The 14,948-nt window shown below is 31.1% G+C and overlaps 1 protein-coding gene across 2 annotated transcripts in view; it reads left to right on the top strand.

The window, feature by feature from the left end:
* Window positions 1-14,948, top strand: part of LOC118194064 (cell adhesion molecule Dscam1-like) — a 572,732-nt gene that overhangs the window by 478,976 nt on the left and 78,808 nt on the right. The gene's annotated exons all lie outside the window — the stretch shown is intronic.

Genomic DNA, 14,948 nt, shown 5'->3' with positions numbered 1-14,948 from the left:
TAATTAAAATTACATTAAATTAACAAATTACATTAGAGTAAAATTAGAGAGTAAAATTACATTAAAATTAATTAAAATTAAAATTATTAAAATTACATTAATAATTATTAAAATTACATTAATATTAATTAAAATTACATTAAATTAAAAAATTACATTAAAATACAAAAAATGACTTCTGTACCACAAAATTGACCGATATAATCAATATTAAAATTGCAGATTACATTCAGGGACCATACATAAAATGGGGAGTAAAATGTGTGTACTAAAAATAAAATATGAGTTTAGAGAAAAGAATTCTGTTTTAATAGACAAAATGAAGAGCAATTTTAATAGCCAATATATATATTTTTTTTTTAATGGAGATCTTATTCACAGAATCTTATATAATTCCTTTAGAATATAACGTTCTAGGAAATATTGGCAGGCTTCAGTACTGGCACATAGACTTCTAGTAACATTAATTGCATTAAATGAAAATAAAATATGTTTCTAGTTTAATAATTGCTTACATGATTATCATATTACGATACTAATAGTAAATAATTATGATACTAATAATTAATAATTCTGCATGAGAATAATCATTACGTGTTTCTAGCATCTGAAGTTTGACTAATTACCCGTGTGAAAATTCTTTCAGTATATTAAATATTATAGAATTATAAACCAAAGGCACTAGTATGTCACAAAAGAATATCATTGACTGGCATTAAGGTAAATAATCAACTTCGAATTATTCTAATTTTTTATTCACCGACCACTCTATGCAAATGGAATGTGACGTCAAAATCGTAAATTTTGAAATTAAATATCTTAGTCAATTTTTGTCATACGGGAGTCAAACGTATAAGGTGTTTCTCCCAACTTTTTAGCATGCCTTCGTGGTGTAATGGCCAGTACACTCGACGCGTATTCGAGAGGTCCGTGATTCGAGTCTCGGTGAGGGCACTATTCATTATTCATCTCTCCTGCTTCGAAATAACTTTGTCTCTACAGTGGCTCCCGAACAAAAAAGTGTGGTGGATGATGATTCCCCACCACCAGGATTTGGCGACAGAGTCTCCTAATCCCCAGTCGCCCTTTAAGAAGGGGAGTATATAAGATCGCCTTCGTAGTGTAAGTAGAAGCACATTTGGTGTGTATTCGAGACATCCATGGTTCGAGTCCCGGTGAGGATATTGTTCATTTCTCATGCCTTCAAAAATATCCTAATGACTCTACAGTCGCGCCTGAACTAAAAAAGATGGTGAATGATGATTCTCTACCACCAGGATTTGGCGATTAGGTCTCCTAATTCCCAGTCACCACTTAAATGGGGGAGTATCCAAAGTATTTCCCCCCTTCTTATCATGCCTTCGTGGTGTAGTGGTTAGCACACTAGGCGCGTATTCGAGAGGTCCGAGGTTCGAGTACCCGTGAGGGCATAGCTCATTTTTCACATCTGTTGCTTCAAAACAACCTAATGACTCTACAGTGGCGCCCGAACTGAAACCGTTGGTGGATGATGATTCTCTAGCACCGGGAGAGTACGTGGAATTATTTCTCCCGCCTGCTTAGAATGCTTTCGTGGTGTAGTAGTCAGAACACTCGGCGCGTATTCGAGAGGTCCGTGGTTCGAGCCGCAGAGAGGGCATTTCTCATTTTTTATATCTTCAGCTTCCAAAAAAAAAAAAAACCCTAATGCTTCTAGAAACTTTTGGTGTTTTGTTTTTTATCGTAAGCACCATATTTTCTAATTATAGGTACCGTTGTAATATATAAAATTTTAGATTTCGCATTTTATACAAAAGTAATTTTTTTAAATTTAAAATTAAAAAAAAATATGAATCTTTGCGACATTGAAAACACTTTTGTAAGTGGAAGTATACGTCTTCGATCAAAGGTTTTGGAACTGAGAACTGAATAAGAATTTTATGGGCGTATATTTACAAGTACAAAAATGTTTTAAATGATACTAATTTACGTTTTGGCATTTAAGAAAAATCATTTTTATAAAAATTACGAAATCTAAAATTTATACGTTCTTTATAGATATTTTACACTCATTATATAAAAAAATAAAACAAGAAACACTGAACTCCCATACAACAAAAATTAACCGAGATGTTTAATTTCAAATTTTAGGATTTTTTACATCATCTTCGATTTGCCTTAAGAATCTTTTAATTTTTCTTCTTAAATGTTATTCAAAGACATCCTTTTACAATTTACTAATGTATAACAATCTTTAATTTATAATTCTGATGCACTGATATAATGAAAGAATTTTTATGTGAGTAATTTATAAGCTTTCAAACACAATTGTGCTATTAATATTCCCATGAAGTTTTAATACTTTTCAAGATCTGATACTTATGCAGAAGTTCGTTAACTTAAAATATTTTTACTTTTTAATTTATTTCAAATAATGTTACGGGTTGACTATAGTCCAGTACTGAATCTTACCTATGTTTTCTAGAACATTAAATATGAAATGAAAGATAACTGCCAAATTTGTCGTACTGGAGTCACATCGTACTTTATTTCTTATAATGTGTGTAGCATATTGCTAAATATAAAGACTGGAAGAATGTATAAAAAGCTATATCTCGTAATTTTTACAAAACTGTATTTTTTAAATTTGAAAATGCTAGAATACGTTTTTGCGTCATTTAAAACATTTTTGTAATTGGAGAAATGTGTCTACCAGCAATGTTTGCGAAAATAAGGACTTTTATTACAGTACATATATATATATATATATATGGATAGATTTTGAACTACGATATATATATATATAATAACACATTACAATTTCACAGCTTCACAAAAACATTATACTGCTGTGATTATATCAATAAATTTTGAAAGTCTTAAATTTATTATTAAATTTATTATTAAATAAATTTATTATTAAATAAATTTATATTGATATTTAGATAATAAATATCCAGAAGTATACGAAGGTATACTTTGTCTCTTAAGCGGTAAATATCCCAAAGGTTTAGACACTGAAATAATATATATTCAAAAGATCAACTTAGTATGTTTTGATAGTTAAATAATAAAAATTCAAAAGTTTTAAGATATTATATATTGATATTATACAAGACATTTAAGTAATAAATATTCAAAACGTTTAATTTACTATACATTGATTTTTAATTAATAAATATTCAGATCTCATTTACTATATATTGACACTTAAAGTAATAAATATTCACAAATTTAGTGATTATACATTTACACTTCAATAAATCAATGAATAATAATCTGAAGTTGCCGCATTTGACTTAATCATAATATTTGAATCAGTCATAATAATATTTGACTTCAGCTTCATGCCTGACAGGTTAAGCTGAAGTTACTATATTTGACTCCAGTTTATTATTCATGAAGCTGAAGACAAATATTATGGCTGATTTCATTTTGTTTATTTTATTAGTTTTTATTTATATGTAAGAAATTTAATTAACTATTCATTGATGCTTTTACTGGTAGTTCGGTCCGAGGTTCGAATCCCGCGAACGGGCTGGCTGCATGGGTGTTTTCGAGGTTTTCCCCATGTGTAACGTGTATACGAGCCAGTTTCCCTTAGAAAGTCCTCCACGAAGGCATCCCTCCCCTTAGGCAGATAGCCCTAGTGTGTTTTGCTATAATTAAATACACCATTGATGCTTTTATCGATTGTAGTTTTTACTACAGGGATTATGCACATATAGAAGCTAGCACTAAATGTTTGATATTCTAGAGCTTTCATTAGGCTAATATCTATAATGCAAAATTTTTGTTGAAACAAATGTTTCCCACAGATGAAATATATTAAAAATTAACGCTAACATTTTTCTCATAAGTCGAATTTATTTAACTCAAAATATCTGATATTTGAAATCTTTATTTAATCTCCACAATAAGCTGAGGCCATATACGAAACTGTAGTCAAATAATTATTTTTTGAGTTGTGTTAATTACATTCGTTTTGTTTAAAATTAAAAGTTTTAATTTATTACCCGACAATGCTTTCATCCACTGTAGTTTTTCTCATAAATGACAAAAATATAGAAAACAGTATCTGTTAAGCTAACAGTGCCTCAACAAATGATTGATGTTTTATAATTTTAATTATTTTAACCTCAATATTTCGAAATTTCCGATACGTCGAATTAAATATTTTTCGCAGATAAAATTTAGTAAAATTAATCTTAATTGCTTTTACAAATGGAATTTCTTTAATTGAAAATAAAAAATGAGAAATTTTTTCTCCAAATGTTTTCGAAGAACTAAAACTGACTCCTGACTCAATACAGCTGATGTCAAATAAGGATTTATTTCGTTATGTTTAATACGCTTGTTTTGTTTATGTCTTTATATTCGAAAACATTTATTTATACACCAGAAGTGTTCCAAATCATTAATTATCTCTACAATCAGCTACAGTTCTTCTTATGAGAATTTAAAAGTGCACTATATATAAAACTATGATTCGTTTAAGAAATGTACCTAATTTTCTTTTATTATTATTTTAGATGAAGTAAAATAAAGTCATATTTCATCCAAAATAAAAACACGTTCAGATTAATTAAAGAAAGGAAATAGAATAGATAGAACATATCAATATTTCTGCTTTTGAATGAAAAAAGAAATATTACAGAGGGAAAAAATATTTTATTAACTTTTCATTATCATTTTCCAATGGCTATATGCTGTCTAATTCTCCTTCAGGGCCATTTGATTTCGTTTCACTATTTCTATATGCAGAACTTTTCTAACGCAAATAGTTTATTATATTAAATAAATTTCTTGAATCTAATAAATTTCAACATGTGTTACGATACTTTTCATGATTTATATATGTTCTGCCTTATTACGCTAAAATTCTCGTTGCTTGAAAATTTTTGTACTCACATCAGTTTCATCATTTTCATCAGTTTCATGGAGTTCTACTATATATTCTTTGTAACTATTGTACTATATTTCCATTTTTAATATAAAAAATGTAGCCTTTAAATTGGTTTTGCCAGTACACGTTTCCAACTTGCATATTTATTCTAATAAAAATATTTTTAAACTATAACCTAAATTTTTGGAAACATGAGAGTATACAAAAAAATAATGTAATATGGTTTCCATAAATAGAGTTAATGTAATAACTATTCGCATAGTTTGATAAACACAAATATAGCAAGGCTTGCTATATTTGTGCACTAGTCTCAACTTACCTTCAAAAGTAACAGAATTATCACAGCTATAAATAACACAAAAAGACCATAGTTGGCATTTATACCTTTTGCCGGACAAGTCAGCAATTTTGCACTATTTTAGGAGCTTCTGGGGCATCAGGCTGAAAAATCGGATTTGCCAGGAGAATCATAAATCTTTCCTGGGTAATATAAAAATGATTGGATGGCACTGCTTTGCCCATTTATTTGCGGGATACAATTTTTCTTTGAATTAGTGTCTAATTCCCTTTTATATGCCTTTATTAATGTACCTTAATGTTGTAAGGATTTTGTGTAATGCAAAGTACTATTTTTCTTCCGTTTTGAATCATGTAATCCTCTGTTTTTTTTTAATTCTAATTAAATTTACGTGAAAGCATGCAGTAATAAAGGATTCATAATTTAAATTAATGTACATATTTATTCTATCTAGCTTTTCATTTTGTTACATATGTTGACCTATATCACTGTCCGAAATGAAATCCATAATTTTTAAAGTTGTTAAGAATTAACCGAATTGCAGAAAGTTGGTGCTTAAATTATGTTAAAATTTATGACTATTTAGACTGGATAATTAATTAGAGACTTTTTATTTAGAATACTGAATTACTTTTTATGTATAACCAACCCTGTCTCCTCTGTGATTTATGTAGCGGAACTAGAATTCTCTAAAATTTTAGCTGTGTGAGTTACCTTATTTATTTACTATTTACGACTAAAATTTCTATTTAAAATGTTAACAATGAGATCATAAATATATTGTATCTCTTTAGTGTTTCCGAGATATTATTTTATTATTGTTATATATTTAATCCTACTTATAAAATTTAGATTATCTTTGTAAAACAAATTATTGTTAAATTACTGATTGACATTAAAAATGTAATAGGATAAAATTTATTTTAACAAATCAAAACCATTCAGAAAGAGCTTTTGTAATTGGTTATCCCGGTGTTATTTTAATTTATCCATGGCTTAAAAACTTTACTTTCTGTCTAGGCCAAAGCAAGCAATAAACCAATTATTAAGCTCTTTATAAATGAAATGCAATGTAATTAAAATTTGAATTTAGAATAGCAGAATGCATATATTATAAGCTTATTTTCTCAACTTAAGTAACAGCATTTTTTTGTATTTTTTATTTACCTTGTAAAGTCAACATTTATTTAGAGAAATGTAAACAAAAAAGGGCCGGCTGAATTCTTTTTTGGATACTGATAATCAAATAAATTTATTTTCCATGTTACAGGGTTTGAAAATATAGGTGAACTTTTGTTAATATTTTCCTGTTAATTGGAATGTGGATTTTACCTTTTTTCCTCTGTTTTCTATCTGTTTGGGTGTTACCCAAGTACGAGGTCATTCAAAAGTCACCTACATAAAATTATCAAAAATTATTAAATTAAAAAACGGATATTAAAAATAAATTTTGTCGATGGATGACATCCCTAAACTATTCAAACCAATGGGATGACTTCTGACCTAAGATATCAAAAGACATGTCATCCCAAGAGGGGAAAAACTACTACCTACCAGCCACCACAACCAAAGGGTGGCCGGCAGATCAGTCGGCATTTATTGAATACAGTCAGCATTAAGTTACACAGACTGTTACATTTTGATATTACGTATAATTGTGCTACATGCGATAGAGATAAAATATACTTTGCGAAACACTAAAAAGTAGCTTTTACAGTTTAATCTGCTGCCCTAATTTATCCAGAATTTACAAGTGATTCTATTGAGTCACTAACAGCAGTTAGAACTTATAATGTTGATTGTCAGTAATTCAAAAATGTAGATTCGTTCTTTAGCTTTGTCATGCTACTTTTTTCAAGAGTGCACCCTGACTAGTTATACTGAAAGACAGTGCCATGTAACTTGTAACACTGAAAATAGTCACTTTGAGTAGGAAAAGTCTGTTAGTCATACATAAGTATATGTTCATAAGTTACGTTATACATTAAACATAATTCGAGGATGCACCATGTCTGCTCCGACAAGCAGTGTTACTTTAAAGCAATATCGTCAACTCAAAGGCAATATACGGATTTACTATTCAATGCTATTAAAAGATAGACAGTGTCTTTTTTATTAGATATGTAATGTCCTTTTGTACATTAGCGCAGCAAGCAGCAAATATGCATTTGTGTTCATGGGTCATTATTTACAATTATTAACAAAAGAAATCCTACACTGTACCAAGTAATATATCACTATATTATCCCTATACTGTTACAAGTAATATATCACTCGAAATTTCAGTGTTGCAGCTTACGTTGTTAACTTATAAACCGTTTATTTGGTGCAAGCTGGAGACGGGTTTTCCCAAGTAAAGCGAAATTTTATGATTCAATATTATTCGCAAAGCATATATTTGATTGCGATGTCATCTTTCGCAAACTTTTCGTTGGTTATTGCAACGTTTTATTCCTAACTTCGTCCATTTCGTTCGAAGTCAGAAGAATTTATGCTTCGTTTCGTATGGTTAACGATTACATATTCTTAAATTAGATTACAGAGCGAAAGCCTGTAGCCTTGCTAGGTTCACGATGATTTGTGAAGATCTCTTTAAGCGCTTCAAACAGCCTTTCTGTAAGGATGCGTTGCGAAATAATGTTCAATCAAACCAAATCTGTTCTGTTTCGGTAAAACTAATCTCCATCTTGCACTAAACGATTTTTAAAACTAGAAGCCTAAATTACAACTGAAATTTCTAGTGATATATCATTTGTAATAGTATTGTGTTCTACGGGTTCGTGGATTTGAAGTAATTGACAATAACACTTGATAAAGAATTAAAACACAATTTATTCGTCATTATTACACATTATTCCAAAACTACGTTTAACGTAGTCGAAAAACACGCTGAAACAATCAGCAACAGCCTTCAGGCTATAACGGTGAAAACAGTTTCACGGCAAAGTTGTAAGTACAGCTCCCGACTCGGTCGATCGTTCTCAAGCTAATCTCTGAACTCAAGTCCAACTACACTACTGAATTTAAGATAGTCCTCTCTCCGCGTACGGGCAGTGTATATACAGCTTTAAACTACCTTCGAGAACATTCCGCAGGAAAACCGCTATGAATGCGTTCTAGAATGCTCTCGCTCCGTCTATGGCATATCTCCAATTTTGTCGCCATATGGGCAATTTCAAGACAGATTTGGCAAACCTGCCTTTCCCTGTCACTTTCTGGCAACCCTAACCCCGCTTTGCGGGAAGCTATCTTACCGCAGCTGGGCATTTCACAACAGTTAAAAGGTGTCATCCATCAAACAATTTGACATTAATACCCATTTTGGAATTTCCAAAATATTTTTAAGTTTGAATATGCGCAACTTTTGAATCACTCGGTATTACCCCGGTAAATCAAGATTTCAACCACAAATATTAAAATGTCACTGTTTTAGAAACATATATAAAATTTTACACCTGAAATTTCACACGCAAAATTTTAACGGCATTTTTTCAATATCTACATTTTAAACTTACCACTTAGAATTAAAAAAGAGGTTATTTTACCGAACCTCTTTTTTAATTCTAAGTGAAATGTAATCTAAGCATAAAATAATAATAATACGAGGTCTATTCACAAAGTAACTTATGTTTCGTTGCTGCTCGACGAGAGTTAGTTGCTAGTATCCCCAGCTTAGTGTCGGAGTGTCTATTGAATCCTTATGCATACGGTTATAATCGTTGACGGCACATATTGACTTTGTTTTGTTAACTGTGAATGTTTAAAATATTTGCGGCAATAGAAAATCCCGCAAGTTGTGAAGTGCGATCAGTGATTAGATTTTTGTTCGCAAAAAACTGAGACCAATTGTAATTTATCGGGAACTTGCAATTTATCTATACACCGCACAGTGTATAGAAACGACGTAATTAATGAAGCTGGTTAAAGCTGGAATGGTGCATAATGTTTAAAAATGCTCGCACAAATTTTCACGAGGAAGTGTGCGGCTTAGCATTGTTGATTTTGAACTCGTAGAGAAAATCGATGAAAAGATTCACGAAATCCACCACTTCACAATTCCGGAGTTTCCTCAAATTTCACGATATTTGTTGTTTGATGTTGTGATGCAAGATCTAGGGTATTACAACGTTTTTTGCCAGATGGGTACCAAAGCTGTTGTCAGAAGACCACAAAAAGCAGAGCATGATAGCAACTTTGACATTTCTCGAGACGTACCACGAACAGTGAATCACTTCTCGATTGTGTCGTAACAGGGGACTAGACTTCGGTAAAGTTCATCACTTATGAGGCACTTGTGCCTGGCTTGCAACACAGCGCTTCTATGATAACGAGGAACTAGATGCAGGCGTGCGTGTATGGTTGAATTTTCAGGCGGCAGCTTTCTGTCACAATGCAATTAGCGAGCTGGTATACCATTATGATAAATGCCTTAATTTATACTGAAATTATGCAGAAAAATAGCTGAATAATGTGTCTTTCAAATTTAAGTAAAAAAAAAATTTACTTTTTTTTTATTATTATTATTATTCTAAAACATAAGTTACTTTCTGAATAGCCTACGTAATAATAATATTCCAAATGTAAAAAATAATAAAACATAAATGTTGTATGCGAGTTTGTAAATTTCTCTTTTAATTACCGTATCTTTTTTCATTTTGGGAGGAAATATTTTCTTCATTTTGTTAATAAAATATGTTATCATAGGATAGTTACTTAATCGATTTCAGATTCATCCTTTTGATTGATTAAAATTTTAAATTCGATGAAGTGTTGTTAAATTTACGAATATGTTTTAAATACCGGGTTTCGAGTTTGAATTTTTTTATAATCTCTTTAAGTTTTTCTTTTCTTTTTACAGATAAATGAAGTAAAAATTACACCCCCCCCACACAAAAAAAGGCACAAGTTAAAAGCGAAAAATACTTCTTCCCTGCTTCTTATTTCTCGCTTTAAACTTCTTTCATTGCTAATAATTATCTCAGTCGGGCCAGCTGTTTTATATTATTCTGCACAGAAAACTACTTTTCTCAAAAAAGCTAAACGGATTTCTTCCACATCCCTCTTTTTCGAGACCCAACAATTGAAAAATCATAAATCTCCAAAGAACTAGAAAGTCTGAGATCCTTTCTGCATCCGGACATTGAAAGAATTCATTTTCCGTCTTAGGTATTGAAATATGGAAAGTGATGGCAGCTTGTGGGTGCTCTAGATAATTAAGATCCCTCGATTCATTAGAGGCGGTATTGGAACAGTGTCATCTGTTTTCATTCGCGAAGCCTCGAACTTCTAATGACAGCTGTTCAGTTCCCATTTTTTATAGAAATTGATTTCCATTCGCATGCATCAGACATTGATAAATGTCGACTATTAATAACGGAATGAATATTTAATATCGAGCTGCTCTGGGAAGTGCACTCTATCATTCGAGCATAATGGGTCATTTCATTAATGATTGCTTATTACTGGTCCAATTATTTTTATATCGACGACTTTTGAATTATAAATGTCAATTTAAGTTTGAGATACTCATTAGGGTTATGAGTTATTATGTAATGTCTTGCTAGAAAGATTCAGATGTAGAAATTAAGAAAAGGAGTCTTATCTTCGTGCTCTTGAGGATAGAACTTAAAAAAATTATAACTGGACGTTTACTCGGCGCAAAATTAATCAAGATTGGGGAGTATAAATTTTTAAACAGTTTCATTTTCTAAACATATTGCTTGGTCACAGCTGCATTATGATTCCCATTATACTTTATTATTCCTTACATATATATTAAGTATATTAATATTGTATTTCCACCATAATGGAAAACAACATATTGTTCGGTTACAATCCCGTTATGATTTCCATTATACTTTATTATTCCTTACATACTATTAAGTATAATAATACTGTATTTCTACCGTAATGGAAAACATTATGCGAAAGAAAAACGGTTGGAATTCGCTAATTAAGAATCAAAGAGTTTTATTTTATTTGAGGGGGAGAGGAAGGAGGAAGTTAAAGTTTGAAATTTTAGAATAGAAGAAATGCGGTACATATTTTTTAAAAGAAAGCAGTATTCCGATTGCAGAACATTCATTTAGCAATGCATAAAACACTGAGATTTGTAAAAAAAATTAAAAATTTTATCTAGGCTTTGAAGTTTTTCTATTTTCATTAATAATATTGTTGCGAAATACAGCTGCAGTAAAATAGCTTTTCGACAAAGCGGGATTAGGTATTCCAGAAAATGGCAGGGAAAGGCAGGGTTGCGAGATTTGGCGCGATATCGCCCATTTGGTGTCAAAACTGGCGAAATGCCGTAGAAGGAACGAGAACATTCTAGAACTCATTCTTAGTAGTTTTCCTCGAGAATGTTCTCGAAGGTAGGTTAAAGGTATAGAAACCCTGCCTGTATGCGTAGTAGTGAGTAATGTAAGAGCATGGTAAGTTCAGTAGAAGTGTTTTTGAGCTCAGAGATTAGCTTGAAAGCAACAGAACCGAGTCAGGCACTGTACTTTAGTGCTTTGCCGTGAAGCTTTCTTCACCGTTGTAGCCTGAAGGCTGTGTTGCTGATTGTTTCAGTGTGTTAATCGTAGTTTTTTTTTTTTTTTTTTTTTTTTTTTTCCGATTAAAAACGTGTTTTTGGAATTCTCCTGTGCAATACTGGCAAATAAATTGTGTTTTGACTCTTCATCAAATATTAACATCAATTATGACAAATCCAAGAACCCGTAGAACGCAACAATACATACAGACTGCTTGATATTTTGAAGCAGGAAGCGTGAAAAATCCGTTGTGTCCTCCTTCTGATTCGAGACTTGAATTTTCCAGTTTGCTAACTCGATGTATCAACTACTTGCACCACAAAAGCAGGCATAGGGGAATGAGCTTATTCCTTGCTCTCATTCTTATCAAATACGACTGAAGAAGACACATTATCCACTCGATCAAATCCAGGTAGTGACGAATGATCAGCTATAACATTTTATTCGGGCGCCAATGGTTTTTTGGAATAGGAAGTATGAAAAATCAACTGCGCCTCGCGGAAATGCAGAACATGATTCTTTCATTTGCCAGCTAGACGTGCCATCCATTTAATATTAGCAAAACACGTACAGGAAATGTGATAACTTCTTGAAAGTTTAAGCTCTGATGTTAGTGTTCTTTTCTTCCTATTTACAGTAATAAAAATTATTGAGCAGAAAGGGAAATGGATATATTTGTCATCACTCTGTACCTATACAAAGCGCTGAAAAAAGATGGTTTTAAGCTTTATTATTTAATATTGATTCTAAATTGTCTTTTTGATGTAAAATTTACAGAAGAAAACTTCGATTTTAAACCTTTCATCTTTCGACAATCCTGCAAGTATGAAGCATACGTAAGTTGATTACAGCTAACGCATTAATATGTGGTGTTTCAGTTTATAAAGGTGATACATATAGCATAATTTACCACATAATCATAATATAACCTATATAAACTATAATAATTTTTTACTGGTTTGCTACGAAACAATAACCGTTCGAAGAACTGAACCAAAACGAAAGACTGTTGTTTGCTATGACGGAAAACAGTAACAAAGAAAAAAATGTGTTGAAGAAGTCGAAGACGGAGAATTTTATGAAACTAGTTTCGTCACTGTAGTTGGAAGATTCTCTAAAATTAAAATCTAACTTTTTATATGATCCTTGTAAAGCAAAATTTCTAATTAGCGAAAGTTTCATCGCATTCTAATTAATTAAAGCAAGCATCCGCATATCATAATTTAAGTGTAAAATTAATTTTTCATTTGATGTCAATATCAGCAAAAAATAGGCTTAATGCATTTTTGACCATATTTCTCTTTGTCGAGTTAAGTCCCTTTATTGTATGGAAGGACATAATTTTACCATTCACTAAAATTGAAATGGACTGCATTTTGTTACAGGTTAGTTAAATAAGATGAAAAGATAATTACTCAATTACATTTACCTGTAAACAGAAAATGAAACGCAACAATAACGCAGTTCCTAATAAACTTGATTTTTATTCCGACTGTATTATCTTAAAGCCTTCATTGATATATGACTTTCATATTTTTGTTGAACATATTATAACTATTTATGCAGAGTTCTTGTATGAAGTTTAATTCTAATGCGATTATATAGAACGAATCGTTACCTTAAATTAATCTTACATCCGTAAATGATAAGGTTACGTAAACCAAATTTCATTGTTTTAAGGATTTTCATGAATGACCTCTAATGACCGTGGATCTATACGATTTGAATCATTTTATCTGTTAGAAGATGATTTATTATTAAAATTTTAAGTCTAGAATATGAACCATTAGCTCAAATCCGAAATTTAAAAAAAAAAACTAGTATCTTTTGTAATCATGCATCATAAAAATGAGTCTTATTTAATTTAAAAATACGAAACTGATTTGTTCTTGCATGTTCAGCAATCATTCATTTCAGAAAAATTAGTAATTTCCTAGATTCTTAAGCTCAAAAACAAGTCCCTTAGAAAATTATGTATGTTTCTTTGTATTTTCAAGCAATGTTTTTACCAAATGATATCAGCACAATGATCAAATTCGTCAAGAGAATTTCATGAAAAATTTATCTTCTTAAATCTAAAAATATTCATGAAACCTCCTGAGAGTTTAAGAATTTATGAGTAAAACTTTCTGCATTTGTGTCATAAAAAGCAATATTACAGAACTTCTTTTCTCTTAATTCAAAAAACATCAACATGGGCATCATTAAGTCGCAAAGAGAACATCCATATGATGACTGAAAATGACCACCTGTCAGAAGAAGCCACGCTTATTGAAATACAGTCTGTTACTCAAGTTCAGAAAAACATTCATTTTTATGTTTTCGACTTGGTGAGTGTAGGCTAAACGGAACTGTGACAGGTTTAAAATATTCAGAAGATAATGATTGTCATGTTTTTGAAGCATCGACTTGAGGCGCTTTTTATGTTTCTCGTAACCGTTTTCAACGAACTTCAACTACGCTCATCAATAAGTTCCAGAATGCTACTTAAAAAAAATGCATCTTTGTTGTTTATACAGTGCACAACTTCTGAAAGTTCCGAATTCATAAAGGATCGTACGCACGCGAAAGATTCTTCTTTAAAACAATCTATGTTTAATAATATAATTTAAGTAATGAACAGCAATTGTTTTCTTTCAGAAAATGTTTTGTCCGTTCTTATTACAAATATAGTTTGCTGTGTTTATTTTAATTTTCTAATTATTATTTTATTTTGGAGCAAGCCTTTCTTTTAACTTTTTATTTTAACTTTTCATTTTTTTATTTTCAGCTAAGTCTTCCTGCCATATAGAGTTTACATGATTAGAATTATGTGAATAAGGTAGAAACAAGTGTTTAAGCTGAAGTCTAAGTCATTTCACTAGAAGAGGGTAGAAGAGCATAACACAGCATGTTCTGCTTTCCGGCCACGTTGCAGCTGCTATTCTGATCTTAGTATTACTCTGTAATTAATTTGTTGCTAAATCAATTTGTTGCTAAAGTTTTCTTCAGCTAAACAAACCATTGTTTTATCACTGAAAATGTTAAATCATTTGCTAAGAAGCGTTTACAGCAGGGCCTTACGAGGTGCATAATGCATAAGCCTAACTTCGTTACTAGTCAATTAAAACTTGCTACTTCACTGAAGCTGGTATAAGGATTGTGTCTAAATGCTCTAACTGTTCAACTTTATGCCACTGTGATGTAAGAACCAATCAGCCACAGCAAGGGAAACACGAACTCACAATCGGTC

Source organism: Stegodyphus dumicola, chromosome 12 (genome assembly GCF_044657685.1).
Source record: "Stegodyphus dumicola isolate Sdum_Otavi_A_Nest chromosome 12, ASM4465768v1".
Taxonomy (NCBI): domain Eukaryota; kingdom Metazoa; phylum Arthropoda; class Arachnida; order Araneae; family Eresidae; genus Stegodyphus; species Stegodyphus dumicola.
Note: the sequence above shows the minus strand (reverse complement) of the source record. Positions and strands in the feature narration are given on the sequence as shown.